Here is a 13,200-nt window from a genome sequence, read left to right as displayed (position 1 = left end):
GACCTAACCCATACGCTGCCGTGATAGCCACCGCGCCGCCGCATCTCGCCAAGCCCATGGTAACACCGCCGACCTGCTCCACGCGTCGCCAGTCCACCGCAGTCGCGAGCCTCCTGTCTCCCACGACTGTGCGCCCAGCACCGCCAGCCAGCGTGCCATCACCACCGTGCGCCTTCCATGCCTGCAGCGCCGCCAGCCAGCGAGCCTCCTCGCATGCTTGCCTGACCCATGAGTCTGGCGCCTCCAGTCATCATGCTGCTCCAACGAAGGCCATTGATCCAAGCCCTAGCTTTTCTCCTCGATTGGGTGGTAAGGCATTATCCCTGTGTTGAACTTACCTTGCTTGTGACCTAGATCCATGGCTATGCACTGATTTCAAATCCTCTAGGGCAGTCACTCCATTCACTGTTCTTCACAACCCTAGATCCAGCCGGTTCCGAGGTTTCCCCCGCGTGATGTCTTTTCTTTTCTCGGATCGCTGATTGTCAGGTAGCTTGCCTGTCGTCTCAATTTCGTACCTACATTGCTTGCTTCCTAGGTTTTCACATCTATTAGATATATCGTATTTATTTATATTTCCATCTATTCCATCGTGCAGCGAGTCGGTGCCATTGAGGTTCTTGTGACATTATCAGTCAACTCGGAGCCAAGCTCACAAGTAAGGATCGAGGCCAAGCCTCAGGAGTGTCAGTTTGATAGTTGATCTTCATCAGCGGTAGTTCATCCTCTTATCAGATCAGATGGCTCGCACCAAGAACGTTGGTGGTGGCCCAGGTGATGATGACCGGAGGCCCCCGCCTTGCAAGCCTGCAGGACCGAAAGGCAAAGCAACAAAGCAAGTGACATCCAAAAAGCGCAAGTACCCTGATGCAGAGACAGGGAGAGCAGCTACAGTCGCTGAGGCCGTAGAGCGTGCCGAGAGAGGAGGCGCTCGCAGTGGTGTTGTCATAGCAGATCTACAGCTCACACCATTACAAAGGGCAGCAGTTGAGGAGGCTGAGCGTCATCATGGTGGTCCACCCGGGACTGTCATGATGGTAGGACATCGACTGGCTATTGAGGAGGCTCGACCTTAGGGGGAGTCCCAGCAGGAGGCACAACAGCAACCCCCACCAGTAGAGCCTCAGCCAGCTCAGGAGACTTAGGAGGGCCAGCAGGCCGAGGAGACCAAGCTGGCACCCTAGCTACGCCACTCTGGTCATACCAGTGCTACAGTTCCACCGAGGCTAGCTACACAGCGCAGGGGTTCACACCCACCGCCCAGACCACAAGGTCCGCCTCTAGTGGTACACCTTGACTTGAGGGCCGCCACAGCCAGATAGGTTTGCCAGTTGAGGTTTGTTGAGTTCGATGTGTGGTTTCCTCCGAGGAGGGATGAGAGAGCAGCAGAGGGGTTCTACACACCGCTTCAGGAGGATTTCTATAATGCCTATCTCAACAGTGGGGCAGTGTTCAGATCTCAGCGGGTATGCAGTTTGGAGTCTATTGTGGCAGCAGCTGGAGAGCACATCCACCCCTACTTGTCATGTTTGCCAGGGCTCGCAGATCTGATTGGCCGAATAGGAGTATATGTACCATCTTGGGTTCGGTAGTTTTATGCTTCACTCTACGTTGATCCGCATCACAACTTCATTCACTTTGCATTCAATGGCAGAGATTACAGGGTGATGAGTTTTAGGACCTAGGAGATACTGAGACTATAGGATTAGCCTATCAAATTACATGAGGTATGTTATGGATAGCAAGAGCCTCTTAGGCGTCCTCATGGAGGGTTGGTGCCCCTACAGATCTGGTGCGACATTGCTTCAAGGAGCCCTTTAGTGAGGGGTCGAGCAGGAACCCCAGTGACCTGACTCCTACAGCTCGTGTGCTAGAGGCCATCATCTAGAGGACACTACTTCCCAGGTTGGGTTACAGAGAGGGTCTGACTTGCCTACAGCTCTGGCTCCTTAATGCCCTGATGCAGCAGACCGTATTCGACATTTGGGACCTCCTTCTATCAGAGATGGAGGATACTATTGCTGAGGGCTTCAAGGGTCACAGATAGCTTCCTTATGCACATTGGGTCACATTCTTGATGCTCTAGTGTGTGCACGTCAGGACCCCTGAGTTGGTTGCAGAGTATAAGGGTGCCACCATAGAGTTTCCTGCATATAACATGGCACAGAGGATCAGGCATAGCACTCCATAGGCACCTGCTCAGCCCAGTCGTCGTCCAGATGTTCTAGAGTCAGTAGCTCAGCAGGACGAGATCATTAGAGGCATAGCCGCTATAGAGGAGGAGCAGCTTGAGGCACAGCAGGGGATGACCGAGTCTAGTGATAGCTCGGATGATGACTATCTGCCGATTCCTCAGATGCCTCCACGTAGACATGATGCAGAGGCCGTTCTAGCTCAGCTCCACCAGCACCACAGACGGACCCCGCATTGATTGCCATTCTTGAGCGGATGCAATAGGATTAGGCACGATAGGCACATGAGACTGCTGCCAACTTCACATAGTTCTAGGCTCGTCAGGATGAGTTTCAAAGGCAGCAGTAGCTCCTCCAGCAGCAGCAGCAGTAGCAGCAGATGCATTAGCAGCAGTTACTCATGCAGCAGCAGCTTATGGGATTTATGCAGCATGTAGTGACAGCACTTGGGGCCCCACTGCCACAGCCTTCGCCCCAGCTTGCTCAGCCTGCCTCCACCACGACCACTCCAGCTGTACAGCCCAGTGGGCTTCAGAGTCAGGGACAGCCTCTAGCTCAGTTTGCTTCACCTATAGTTTAGGAGTCCCAGTGGTTGTCCTCACCGGTGGTTGCCCCGTAGTTCACTCTATATCACATGGGCTTCTCACCGGAGCAGTCACCCTTGCTTTTTGTGCCTGACACGTCAGTCTCCAGGAGTCTTGGAGTATCTTTCAGCGAGCTGACCGGCATGCCTACACCGCCTCATATGCATACCACCGGTCCTTCTACAGTAGCCCCAGTCGCAGTGACTACTTAGAGGCTCCCCTCGTCTGTCGCCTCTTTAGATCCTACGACAGACATACTAGCAGTTTCACAGGCAGCACCTGCCCTAGCTCAGACCTAGACCACTTCAGCAACACTTCCTGCTACAGAGGGTCAGTCTGTTTAGAGTTCAGGGTCAGATGATGATGGTGCCCAGTTCTAGCTTGCTCCACGTACTTCAGCGCCCGACTCATCCGCTGCAGCCCCGCTGACTGACCCTTAGGTTTTGGTGTTTGACGCCAAAGGGGGAGAGGGTTCGAGTATGTAGACTCAGGGGGAGCTAGTTATCTAGTATTAACTTATTATATACATTTGGAGTTTTATCTGTGTGATACACTATTACTATTATGCATTCGTGTGTTACTTTCATGCATATTATTATATCTATGTGATAGTGCTATCTACGTGATTGTGATATATGACATGTGTGCTTGCTACTTTACATTATTTATATGTCATATCACTTGTGTTATGCTCATTTGCCTTTGCTTCCGCATTTATACTCTGATGCAAATGAGCCTTGTTACTCGTACTCATGCTTAATTCATATTCTTTGAGTACATTGTGTTGGCTTGGGTCATATAAGCTTGACTAACACTTTTGTTCTTATCGACAAAAGCTTATATGAACCAAGCCCGTCAAAAACCTCACTCTTTCACATACTCGAGGTGGTATTGTCATCAATCACCAAAAAGGGAGAGATTGAAAGCATCTAGGCCCCTAGTTGGGTTTTGGTGATTAATGACAATACAAGATTACTATGACTAACATGTGTTTTGCAGAGACAATTAAGTTAGGTCATGGTAATGGAGATCGATTGGGCAATCAAAGTTGTCATGCCCCTACGATGGAAATCGTTTCGGTTTTCAAAGGATGGACGATAAGGTTAAGGATGACTAGTTCTAAGTGTCGATTGGAGTTGGAGAGACACTTAGAGTAGTTTAGGACTTTGTTTTTCCTTTGGCCGTACTATTAAGGGGGGTGTGGACGGGTAGCTTGACCTAGTTGAGTCTAGTGAGTTAGGTGTGGTGCACACTTGTTAAAACTAGCTCTAGGTAGCTCCTACAAATGCCTAAGATCCTTTGGAGCAAACTTCATTCACATATGATCGAGAGTTGGAAGTGAATGGAGGGTCAAATGCTGATCGGACGCTGGCCGCGGTGCGACCGGACGTTGGCCGCAGGGTCCGGTCAGTTCATTTGATCAGCAGTCTGCGTTCGGTGCGACCGGACGCTGGAGAGGTCAAGTGACCGAACGCTGAAAGGCAGCGTCCGGTCGACTCCAGTAAAGTTCCAGAGATGGGAATCTGTGACTGGACGCGTCCGGTCAGTACTGACCAGACCCTGAGGGTTCAGCGTCCGGTCGAGTCCAGTAAGGTTCCAGTAAGGGTTTTATGCGACCGGACGCGTCCGGTCAGTGCTGACCGGACCTTGCCAGCGTCCGGTCAACACATTTTTACTGGTTCGTGGGTTGAACTGACCAGAGCATCCGGTCACCCCGTAGAAGCTCATAATGGTTCGTTTTTCAGGCCGCCTTATAAATAGAAGCTCCACTCGTGTGTGGAGTCACTTTTGCTCATTCCAACAGCTGAGAAACACGTTTGTGAGTGCCAAGAAGAGCAAGGTCCTAGTGAGGTATTGAGATTTGAGAATCCAAGAGAGTAGCCTCATTAGTGAATCAAGAGTAGTCAAGTGTGCATCCATCTTCTCATTAGGCTTCGCGTGGTCAAGTGAGAGTTCGTGCTTGTTACTCTTGGTGATCGCCATCACCTAGACGGCTTGGTGGTGATTGGGAGCTTGGTGATCACCCGGCGGAGCTTGTGGGTGACCCAACTCAAGTTGTGAGTGGCTTTGGGTGATTCACCACGACGGAGTGTCGAAGAATCAACCCGTAGAGAGCACTTGATCCTTGCGCGGATCAAGGGGGAGCTACACCCTTGCGTGGGTGCTCCAACGAGGACTAGTGGGGAGTGGCGACTCTCCGATACCTCGGCAAAACATCGCCGCGTTCCTCTCTCTCTTTACTTTGAGCATTTCCTTTGAGTATTTACTTTGAGCAATTCAATACTTGTCTTCACATTCATAGAATTGCCATGCTAGAGTAAGTTTGGAACATAGGTTGCAAGTCCTTTGTGCGTTAGTTTGATAGAAACACTTTTCTAGGCACATGGGGTTAATTGGGCTATCCGTAGGATTTGATTATTGTAAGAAAATTTAGAATTAGCCCAATTCACACCCCCCCTCTTGGGCATCTTGATCCTTTCAAGCACATCTTTAATCCACTCACAATCTCCAACAGTAGAACACCGAAGGGATGCACAAGTGTGGGAGCTTTCCTCTAGAAACAACACTGGACCAACTCCGTGGCATAGACAAAGTTCTCTGATATTGATCTCCCCATCAGGAACCCTGTCTGGTCCATGTCGACCAACTTCTGAACTTGTTGTTGTTGCCTTGCCGTCAGGATTTTGGTGAGGATCTTCACAGGGCAGTTTTGCAATGACACCGGCAGGAAGGAGGAGGGTGCCGTTGCCCCTAGGCATTTGGAGATTTAGAGAAACATGGTAGGCGCAGTTATGGCGATTTTGTTTTGGAGTTCGTCATGGAGTGACGTAGAGCCCAGCGACTGTAAGTGGAGATTTAAACTGTAATGGATAAAAAATGGAGACAAATTATGAAGATCAAAACTTTATTCATCATAAAGTGGAGAGTACATATCTGAGGCGTTTCAAGGATAGAAACGTATGAGGTGCTCGGTGTGCCAAGAGTTGGGAACATCGATTCCGTCTAAGTCACATAGGCGATAAGACCCTGGTCGGGTAACGTGTTTGATGACATAAGGCCCTTCCTAGGGGGAGGAGAGCTTGTGCATCCCTTCGGTTTTTTGTTTCCTGCAGAGAACGAGGTCGCCGACAGCAAATGAACGACTTTTGATGTTGCGGTTGTATTACCTCCGCAAGCCTTATAGATACTTGGTTGTGCGAACGCAAGTGATTAGGCGTTCTTCCTCGGCCCTATCGACATCCTCTGTCCGAACAGCTGCGGCTTGCTCTTCATCATAATTTTCCACCCTAGGTGCTCGGAAGGCAATATCCGCTGGTAGTATTGCTTCTAAGTCGTAGACCAAGAAGTATGGAGACACACCGGTGCTGCGACTAGCTTGAGTGCGTAGTCCCTAGACTACAGCTGGTAGCTCCTTGAGTCATCTGCCCGGATACTTTTCTTCTTTCTGATATAGTCTCTTTTTGAGGGCATCAAGGATCATGCCGTTCGCTCGTTCGACCTGGCCGTTGTCGACAAAATATGGTCGGCAGTCTACCTAGGGGTATGCCCAAGGTAGTAGATTATCGGCAGACAGATGCGCAAGCCCCAAACAAGATGGTGACGCAAGACAGACACGAGGTTTTATCCAGGTTCGGCCGCCAATAAGGCATAATACCTACGTCCTGCGTCTGATTTGTATTGCTGTATGTCAATGAGAGATGTTTTTTAGAGGGGTCCCCTGCCCACCTTATATAGTCCGGGGGGCAGGGTTACAGATCTGGAAACTAATCCTAGTCAGTTACAATTGCCATATGTGGCCGGACAAGGATTCCTATTCTAACCGACCAGGATCCTGCTTGGTCGCCAAATCCGCCTTGATTCCTTGTGCGGGACTCCGATCAGGTGGACCGAGCCGCACGTCGTTTTTCGGGTGGACTGAACCCATCGATCCGGGCCAGCCCAAGCTTAGCCGTAAGGGTATAGGGGTTAATACCCCCACAGCTAGTCCCCGAGCATCATGTATTATGCTGCGACACGCCATTTTCACCTTCTCCGACAAGCGAGGCTTGGAACCTTGACGCCTCCGACCACCGTCACCACCGGAGAAGTAGGTTGTCCGAAGAATGTATGGTGCTCTTATATAAAAAAAAGAAAAGATTTCTGTCCTGAGAAGTGTGCCCACTTGTATTTCTAAAAAGAAATGTAAGTGGTCTTGAAGCATAGCGTCCTTGAACATCAGAAGCGTAGGGGTCGAAAAAACAAACACATTCACCGCAAGGTGAAGTGTGCCCACTTAGTCCCCGAGCCTGGTAGGAGGTGACGTAGGCACGTGGTGCCAGGGTCTAAAAAGAATTCATAGTTTAGTTGAAAACCGAGTTGCCATACAGGCAAACATGATGCACCGGCAGGTGCATCGTACCGACGTAGTCCCCGAGATTGCTGGAAGACAAAGCCTGAGCCTTGTAGCAAGGTCTAAAGAAATGTCTCTTAACTGTACGTGAGTACAAATCACATGTAGTCAAGGAGAACCATTATTCAAGCAGTGGTCGGGGCAGTCCCCGAGCATATTAATAATCCTTTTAATCATTCAAAGCTCGAGGGCCGATTTAAACAAACACATTCACCACAAGGTGAAGTGTGCCCACTTAGTCCCCGAGCCTGGTAGTAGTTGACGTAGGCACGTGGTGCCAGGGTCTAAAAAAGAAACTCCGCTGAAGTTAAGAATCCAATTACCGTACATGCCAAACAAGATACACCGGCAGGTGCGTCGTACCTACGTAGTCGCCGAGCTTGCTGGAAGGCAAAGCATGAGCCTTGTAGCAAAGTCCAAAATAAATGTCTCTCAACTGTATGTGAGTACAAATCACATGTAGCCGAGGAGAGCAAAACTCCAAGAAGTGGTCGGGAGAGTCCCCGAGCACAGCAATTGTCATAGCAGCTCCTGAATATGGTAATAGTCGGAGCAGCCCCCGGGCACAACCGTGGTCGGAGCAGTCCCCGAGCACAAAAGTGATCCGGACAGTGCCCGAGCACGGTAGTGGTCTGGGCAGTACCCGAGCACAATCAGAGCAAATCCACGATCGTGTGCGCTGCTTGTACTATTATTTGGTGTATTTATTTTTCTCTACTCTCTGCCAAGTCCAGTCTGACCAGTCTGACACGTCTGGTCAAAAAAGTAAATAGGTATAGTACGTCATTCTGTCTTCTTATTCTTATTTTTTATTTTTTGGCAAACAGTCGGTTGACACCTGTATTGAGGTGTGTCAGTGTGGGCCCTCTTACACCATCAACGAAGAGGCGCGTACACTGTTAACGAAGGAGCGCGTTTATTGGCGCAGATTTCGAGGTTGTGTGAACAACCGTCTGCGGCGCGTGCGCACGACTCCCAATATTCTCGGGCGAACGAAACGACGGTGCCCTTTTGCTTTATATAATGTAGGTCTGGTAAGTTACCCTCACCATTCCCCATTGTCATCCGCCGTCGCAACCTTCTTCTTCCTCCTGCCAAACCCTATTCCCCAAAAATCATCACCAATCCCCTCGGTCTCCCGCATCCACCCACTTAGTAAGGACGAACTAATGGCGAAGAGAGACGCCCAGAAGAAAGGCGGGGTCATGGCGAAGGAATGGTGGAAGTCGCGGAGCAATGAGCAAACCATCGAGGACCTCGTCGCCATGGGAGTACTCCACAACAAGGCACTTGCGGGATGGCGTGCACCCGAAGGAGAAAGCTTCCCCGATCCACAACCAGGTGAAATTGTGGTCTTTGAAGATTTTTTCAAACGGGGTTTTGGGATTCTAGTGCACCCTTTCCTTCAGGGGCTCTGCTTGTACTATGAGATTGGGATTTGCAATCTGCATCCCAACTCAATTCTTCTCGTCTCTACCTTCATCCATCTCTGCGAGGCGTATGGTGGCTTCCAGCCCCATTTCGACCTCTTTCGCCACCTGTTTTGCCTTCGGAAAAAGGGAAGCGGTGGCTCGAAGATCGCCGGAGGCGTCTACCTGAACCTGCGGGACGGCATGAAGGCTCAATACCTGCACTGCCCCTGGAACACCTCATTGGATGAGTGGTACAAGAAATGGTTCTACATCCGTGAAGAGCCGAACACCATCACTCTGTGCGATGTGGGACTGATTCCAGAGAAGAAAAGCAGCTGGTCGGAGAAACCCGACAACTTGGAGCAGATCGCCGAACTACTCGGGTTGATTCCATGGGGAAGGCTTGACGGCCCGAGCGTTGTCGGCAACTTCATCAGCCGTAGAATTCAGCCGTGCCAGAAAAGGATTCACCCCGGCTTCGAGTACTAAGGAGGCGCTGATCCGACGAGGACCAGAAAGGAGCCGCTCGACAAGCTGGAGATCAAGGCCAGGATTGGAGAGCTATTCAACCTGGCCGATCCCAATTATGTTGCACTGAACGCCATTGAACACGCCTTCAAGCTGGCTCGCCCTCCCCCAAAGGTAAATGACGCCTCCTTTTAACTGTAAAGTCATGTTGCATCAAGAAAATAACTGTCTTTTCCTTCATTTTGCGTCTCAGTATAATGGCCGTGACCAGGCAGGAGTGTTTGTGTCGCCTCCCCCCGGTGTAGAGTGGCCGCAAGTTACTGGACCAACCGCCCAGACCAGCGCCAGGACCGACGGCGTTCACTGGGCGGTACTCGAGACCGTTGAGGACGCCTCGACCAGAGCCGCCGGCAAGCGTCCGGCTGCCAGCAAACGACGCCAAGCCATCATCTCCCAGTCGGACGACGAAGCAGAGGATGCGGACATCTTCCGGCTCATCCCCCGAAAGTGGAGAAGGCAGGTGGGGCCGTCGGAGCAGGGTGGCTCCTCTGTGCCAGCAGTGGTCACAGCACCGACCACGGCAACACAGAGCACAGACGAAGGGAACGTGCCGCATCATCCTCCGACGCCTGTACCGGAGGTTGAACAAGTCCCGGTAGAAACTGCCGAGCAAGCAGAGCAGGGGCGGTCGAGGAGACGTTCCTTCGCCACATCCTTCCGCAAGTCAAAACTGTAAGTATATATATTTTTGATGTAAGCTTTTCATTTTGCATTGGATGCTATTGTCTTATGAATTTGTCTCTGAATGTATTAGATCGGCGTCCACCGAAGGCCCCGACCAGCTAGCTGGGTGCGGAACGTCCTCTCCAAAAACGGCGGGACAAACTGCTCAGCAACAAGCCGTGGAGGAGCCCATGGCAGGGACTCTGCCTAGGCCTCAGCAGGCGTACGACCAGACGCCAGTCCCCGAGCAGAATACAAGTGCTCCGAGCACAAACCCTGATGAGGCGGATACCACAGCACCACAGGAGCTGGATCTAGCCGAGGGGCAGCAGCCAGAAGTTGCCCAGAACAAGGGTGCCGACGCGACGGCTCGTGGGAAAGCCCTGGTGGTCGTGGAGTCTGCGAACTCCGGACCACTGCCGCCTCCCGAACAGGAGGCTGAAGAGGATGAAGTGGAAGAAGTCCTGGGCCGTCCCCAAGATAGACGACAACATGTATATGTGTCGCGCTATCGGAACGACGAATGGGTCATGCACGAGGAGATCCCAGAGGCCGAGGAAACCTTAAGAGTTGAGCGAGCGGCCAAACGCCTGGTGACTGAAGTCCAGGTATATTTGGCTTTAGTCCTTAAACCTGTTGTGTAGTCAAGCTGTCTGACGTAGCTTGTCTGTATGCAGGACGTGATGAAAACTGCGAGGTACCGAAAAAGGTGCTTCGACCAGATAGAAGTAGTCATGAAGACCAATAAGGAGCTAACGGCTGAAGTGGAACGCCTACGGCGCCGACTTGAAGCCACCGACCAGGAGAGGACAAACCAAGAAGCACAGAACCAAAACCTGGTCGGCCAGCTCAAAAACAAAGAGTAGGAGAAAACATGTAAGTGTTCACCGTATCATAGCAAGTGCTGGACTTGTGTTTTTTTTTGTTCTTGACAGTAATAGCTGTAATGCAGGTTTAGAAGCTGAAGTGACCCGCCTCCAGGGGGAGAACAGCCGCGCGCTTGCAGAATGTGGTCGCCTGAAGGAGGACAACGAGAAATTGGCACGCCACCAGTCGGAACTCCAAGACCACACTAACAGAATGAAGGACGACCTGAAAAGTAAGCACTCCAGACCGCCTTGCTCATTCAACTGCCCACATTGCCTTGTCGTGTCATCACGTTTGATGTCTTGTAATGTTTTCAGTTTTGAAAGTCAATGCCAAGAGACACCTTGAGGCCGTGATCAAGGAGCGTGATGACTGGAAAGCACAATGCCTTAAGGCCGTCGAGGAGCGGGACACGTGGAGCAAGCGATGCCAAGAAATGGCAACTGGCATTGTGCCCGTCCTCGACCTCATCGACCCGGCGCTCACAGAGGAAGAGCTAAGGACGCCTCAGCTCGGACTGGTCGAGAGATGCAAGCAAGCATGGGGATGGTTCCAAGACTTCGTGAAGGAGGCGGGTGAGTACACGGGCGCCCATGTGCTAAGCATGGTGCGTGCTCACTACCCCCTGATCGATCTCAAACGCTTGGAAGCTGGGTACCCGAAGGAGATAGACCCAGACAAGGCCGAAGAGCTTCGGACGGCCCAGCTGGACTTGTCGTCAAGGATAATTGGCGATATTAACCTGTGCGGAGGTGGGACAGCACCTGTGCAGGGTATGCCATCGACAAGCCAGCTGGAAATGCCATCACCTTCAAGCCAACCAACGAAGCCTGCGGTCTCGACCAGCCAGGCACCGGCGGGGCCATCCCCTTCAGCTTGAATAGCTCTAGAGTCCCCGAGAATCGAGTAGGGTATCGGAGGCGGCGAGCAGTAAATGCCATGCGCCCCGACCAGCCAATGTAATAGGCTTAGAGCTGTAGAAGGAGGACATAGTTGTGTTATTGTAAACTTGAGCCTTTTCAGGCAAGCTTGTAATAACGTAACTGTATATCATTATAAGCTTATTTGTTTTATACAAAACGCACTTTAAGCTTGAAATTTTTTGTTGGTGTAACTAAGTGGGAACGTGTTAACGCTCTGTTTTAGTTGTACCGTTTTGCTCGACACGTCATCCTGAAAAGTTTGTGCGGCCCCAGTCTGGCATGTGGTCGGAGTATGAGGTACTATGACCTGTGCATACGTGGACGCAGACAAGTCAAACCAGAGGGGACCTGCCGATCACCCGCAACGCAGAGAGCAGATCCCGTGCACGTGTTGGGAGGAACCGGAGACAGGGCCTGCTCCGAAAACCGTAGAAGGAGTGGTGGTCGGCTTGTACTGCCTTAAGTTAGAATAACCATAAAATTCGGAGTGACACATTAGAGTGGTCGGAGAAATCATAGTTGCTTTAGTAAAGTAAATCGAAAATACAAGTAGAGTACATATCTCAGCAGTTAAGCATAGAAACGTCTAAGCTTGTCGATGTGCCATGAGTTCGGTACGTCCGTGCCGTCTAGATGAGCTAACCTGTAAGACGTTGGACGTGTGACTTCCTTGATCATGTAGGGTCCCTCCCATGGGGTTGCGAGTTTGTGGACGCCAGCCTGGTTCGTCTTCCACTTTAGGACTAAGTCCCCGACCACGAAGAAACGCTCTTTAACGTTCTTGTTGTAGTACCTGCGCAAAACAGCAAGGTATTTGGCCGTGCGTACGCAGGAATCAAGCCTTTTCTCTTCTGCGCTGTTGACTTCTAGCTCCCGTACTTCGTCGACCTTGCCTTCGTCGAAGTTCTCTACCCGTGCTGATCTGAAAGCTATATCTGGTGGAAGGACTGCCTCAGCGCCGTAAACCATAAAGTATGGTGAGACACCGGTGTTACGACTGGGCTGAGTTCGGAGGCCCCAGACAACGGATGGTAACTCCTTGAGCCATCTGCCAGGAGCTTTATCATTTTCTCTGTACATCCTCTTCTTCAATGCGTCCAAGATCATGCCATTTGCCCGCTCGACTTGTCCATTAGCTCTAGGATGCGCCACCGAGACGTATTTTACAACTATGCTCCTTTCATCGCAGAAGTCCCAAAAAGCATTCCCGGTGAACTGAGTACCCAGATCAGTAATGATGCTGTTGGGCACGCCGAAACGGTGGATGACCTGGTCGAGGAATGCAACGGCTTTCTCTGAGGACGCCTGTACTAGAGGCATGTATTCTATCCACTTAGAAAACTTATCAATTAGCACGAAGACGCATGTAAATTTCCCAGGAGCTGGTTTGAAAGGCCCGATCATGTCCAGTCCCCAGCATGCAAAGGGCCAGGAAGCTGGAATCGTCTGGATCTCGTGTGCTGGTACGTGGATTCTCTTGGAGAAGAACTGACAACCTTCACAGCGGCGGACTAGCTTCTCTGCGTCGGCCACTGCTGATGGCCAATAGAACCCTGCTCGGAAAGCCTTACCGACCAGTGTTCTTGAGGCCGCGTGGTTGCCGCAGGAGCCGGAGTGGATTTGATCTAGGAGGTGCTTGCC

This window comes from Miscanthus floridulus, chromosome 12 (genome assembly GCF_019320115.1).
Source record: "Miscanthus floridulus cultivar M001 chromosome 12, ASM1932011v1, whole genome shotgun sequence".
Taxonomy (NCBI): Eukaryota; Viridiplantae; Streptophyta; class Magnoliopsida; order Poales; family Poaceae; genus Miscanthus; species Miscanthus floridulus.
The sequence above is the reverse complement of the archived record's forward strand: the minus strand, read 5'-3'. Positions refer to the sequence as shown.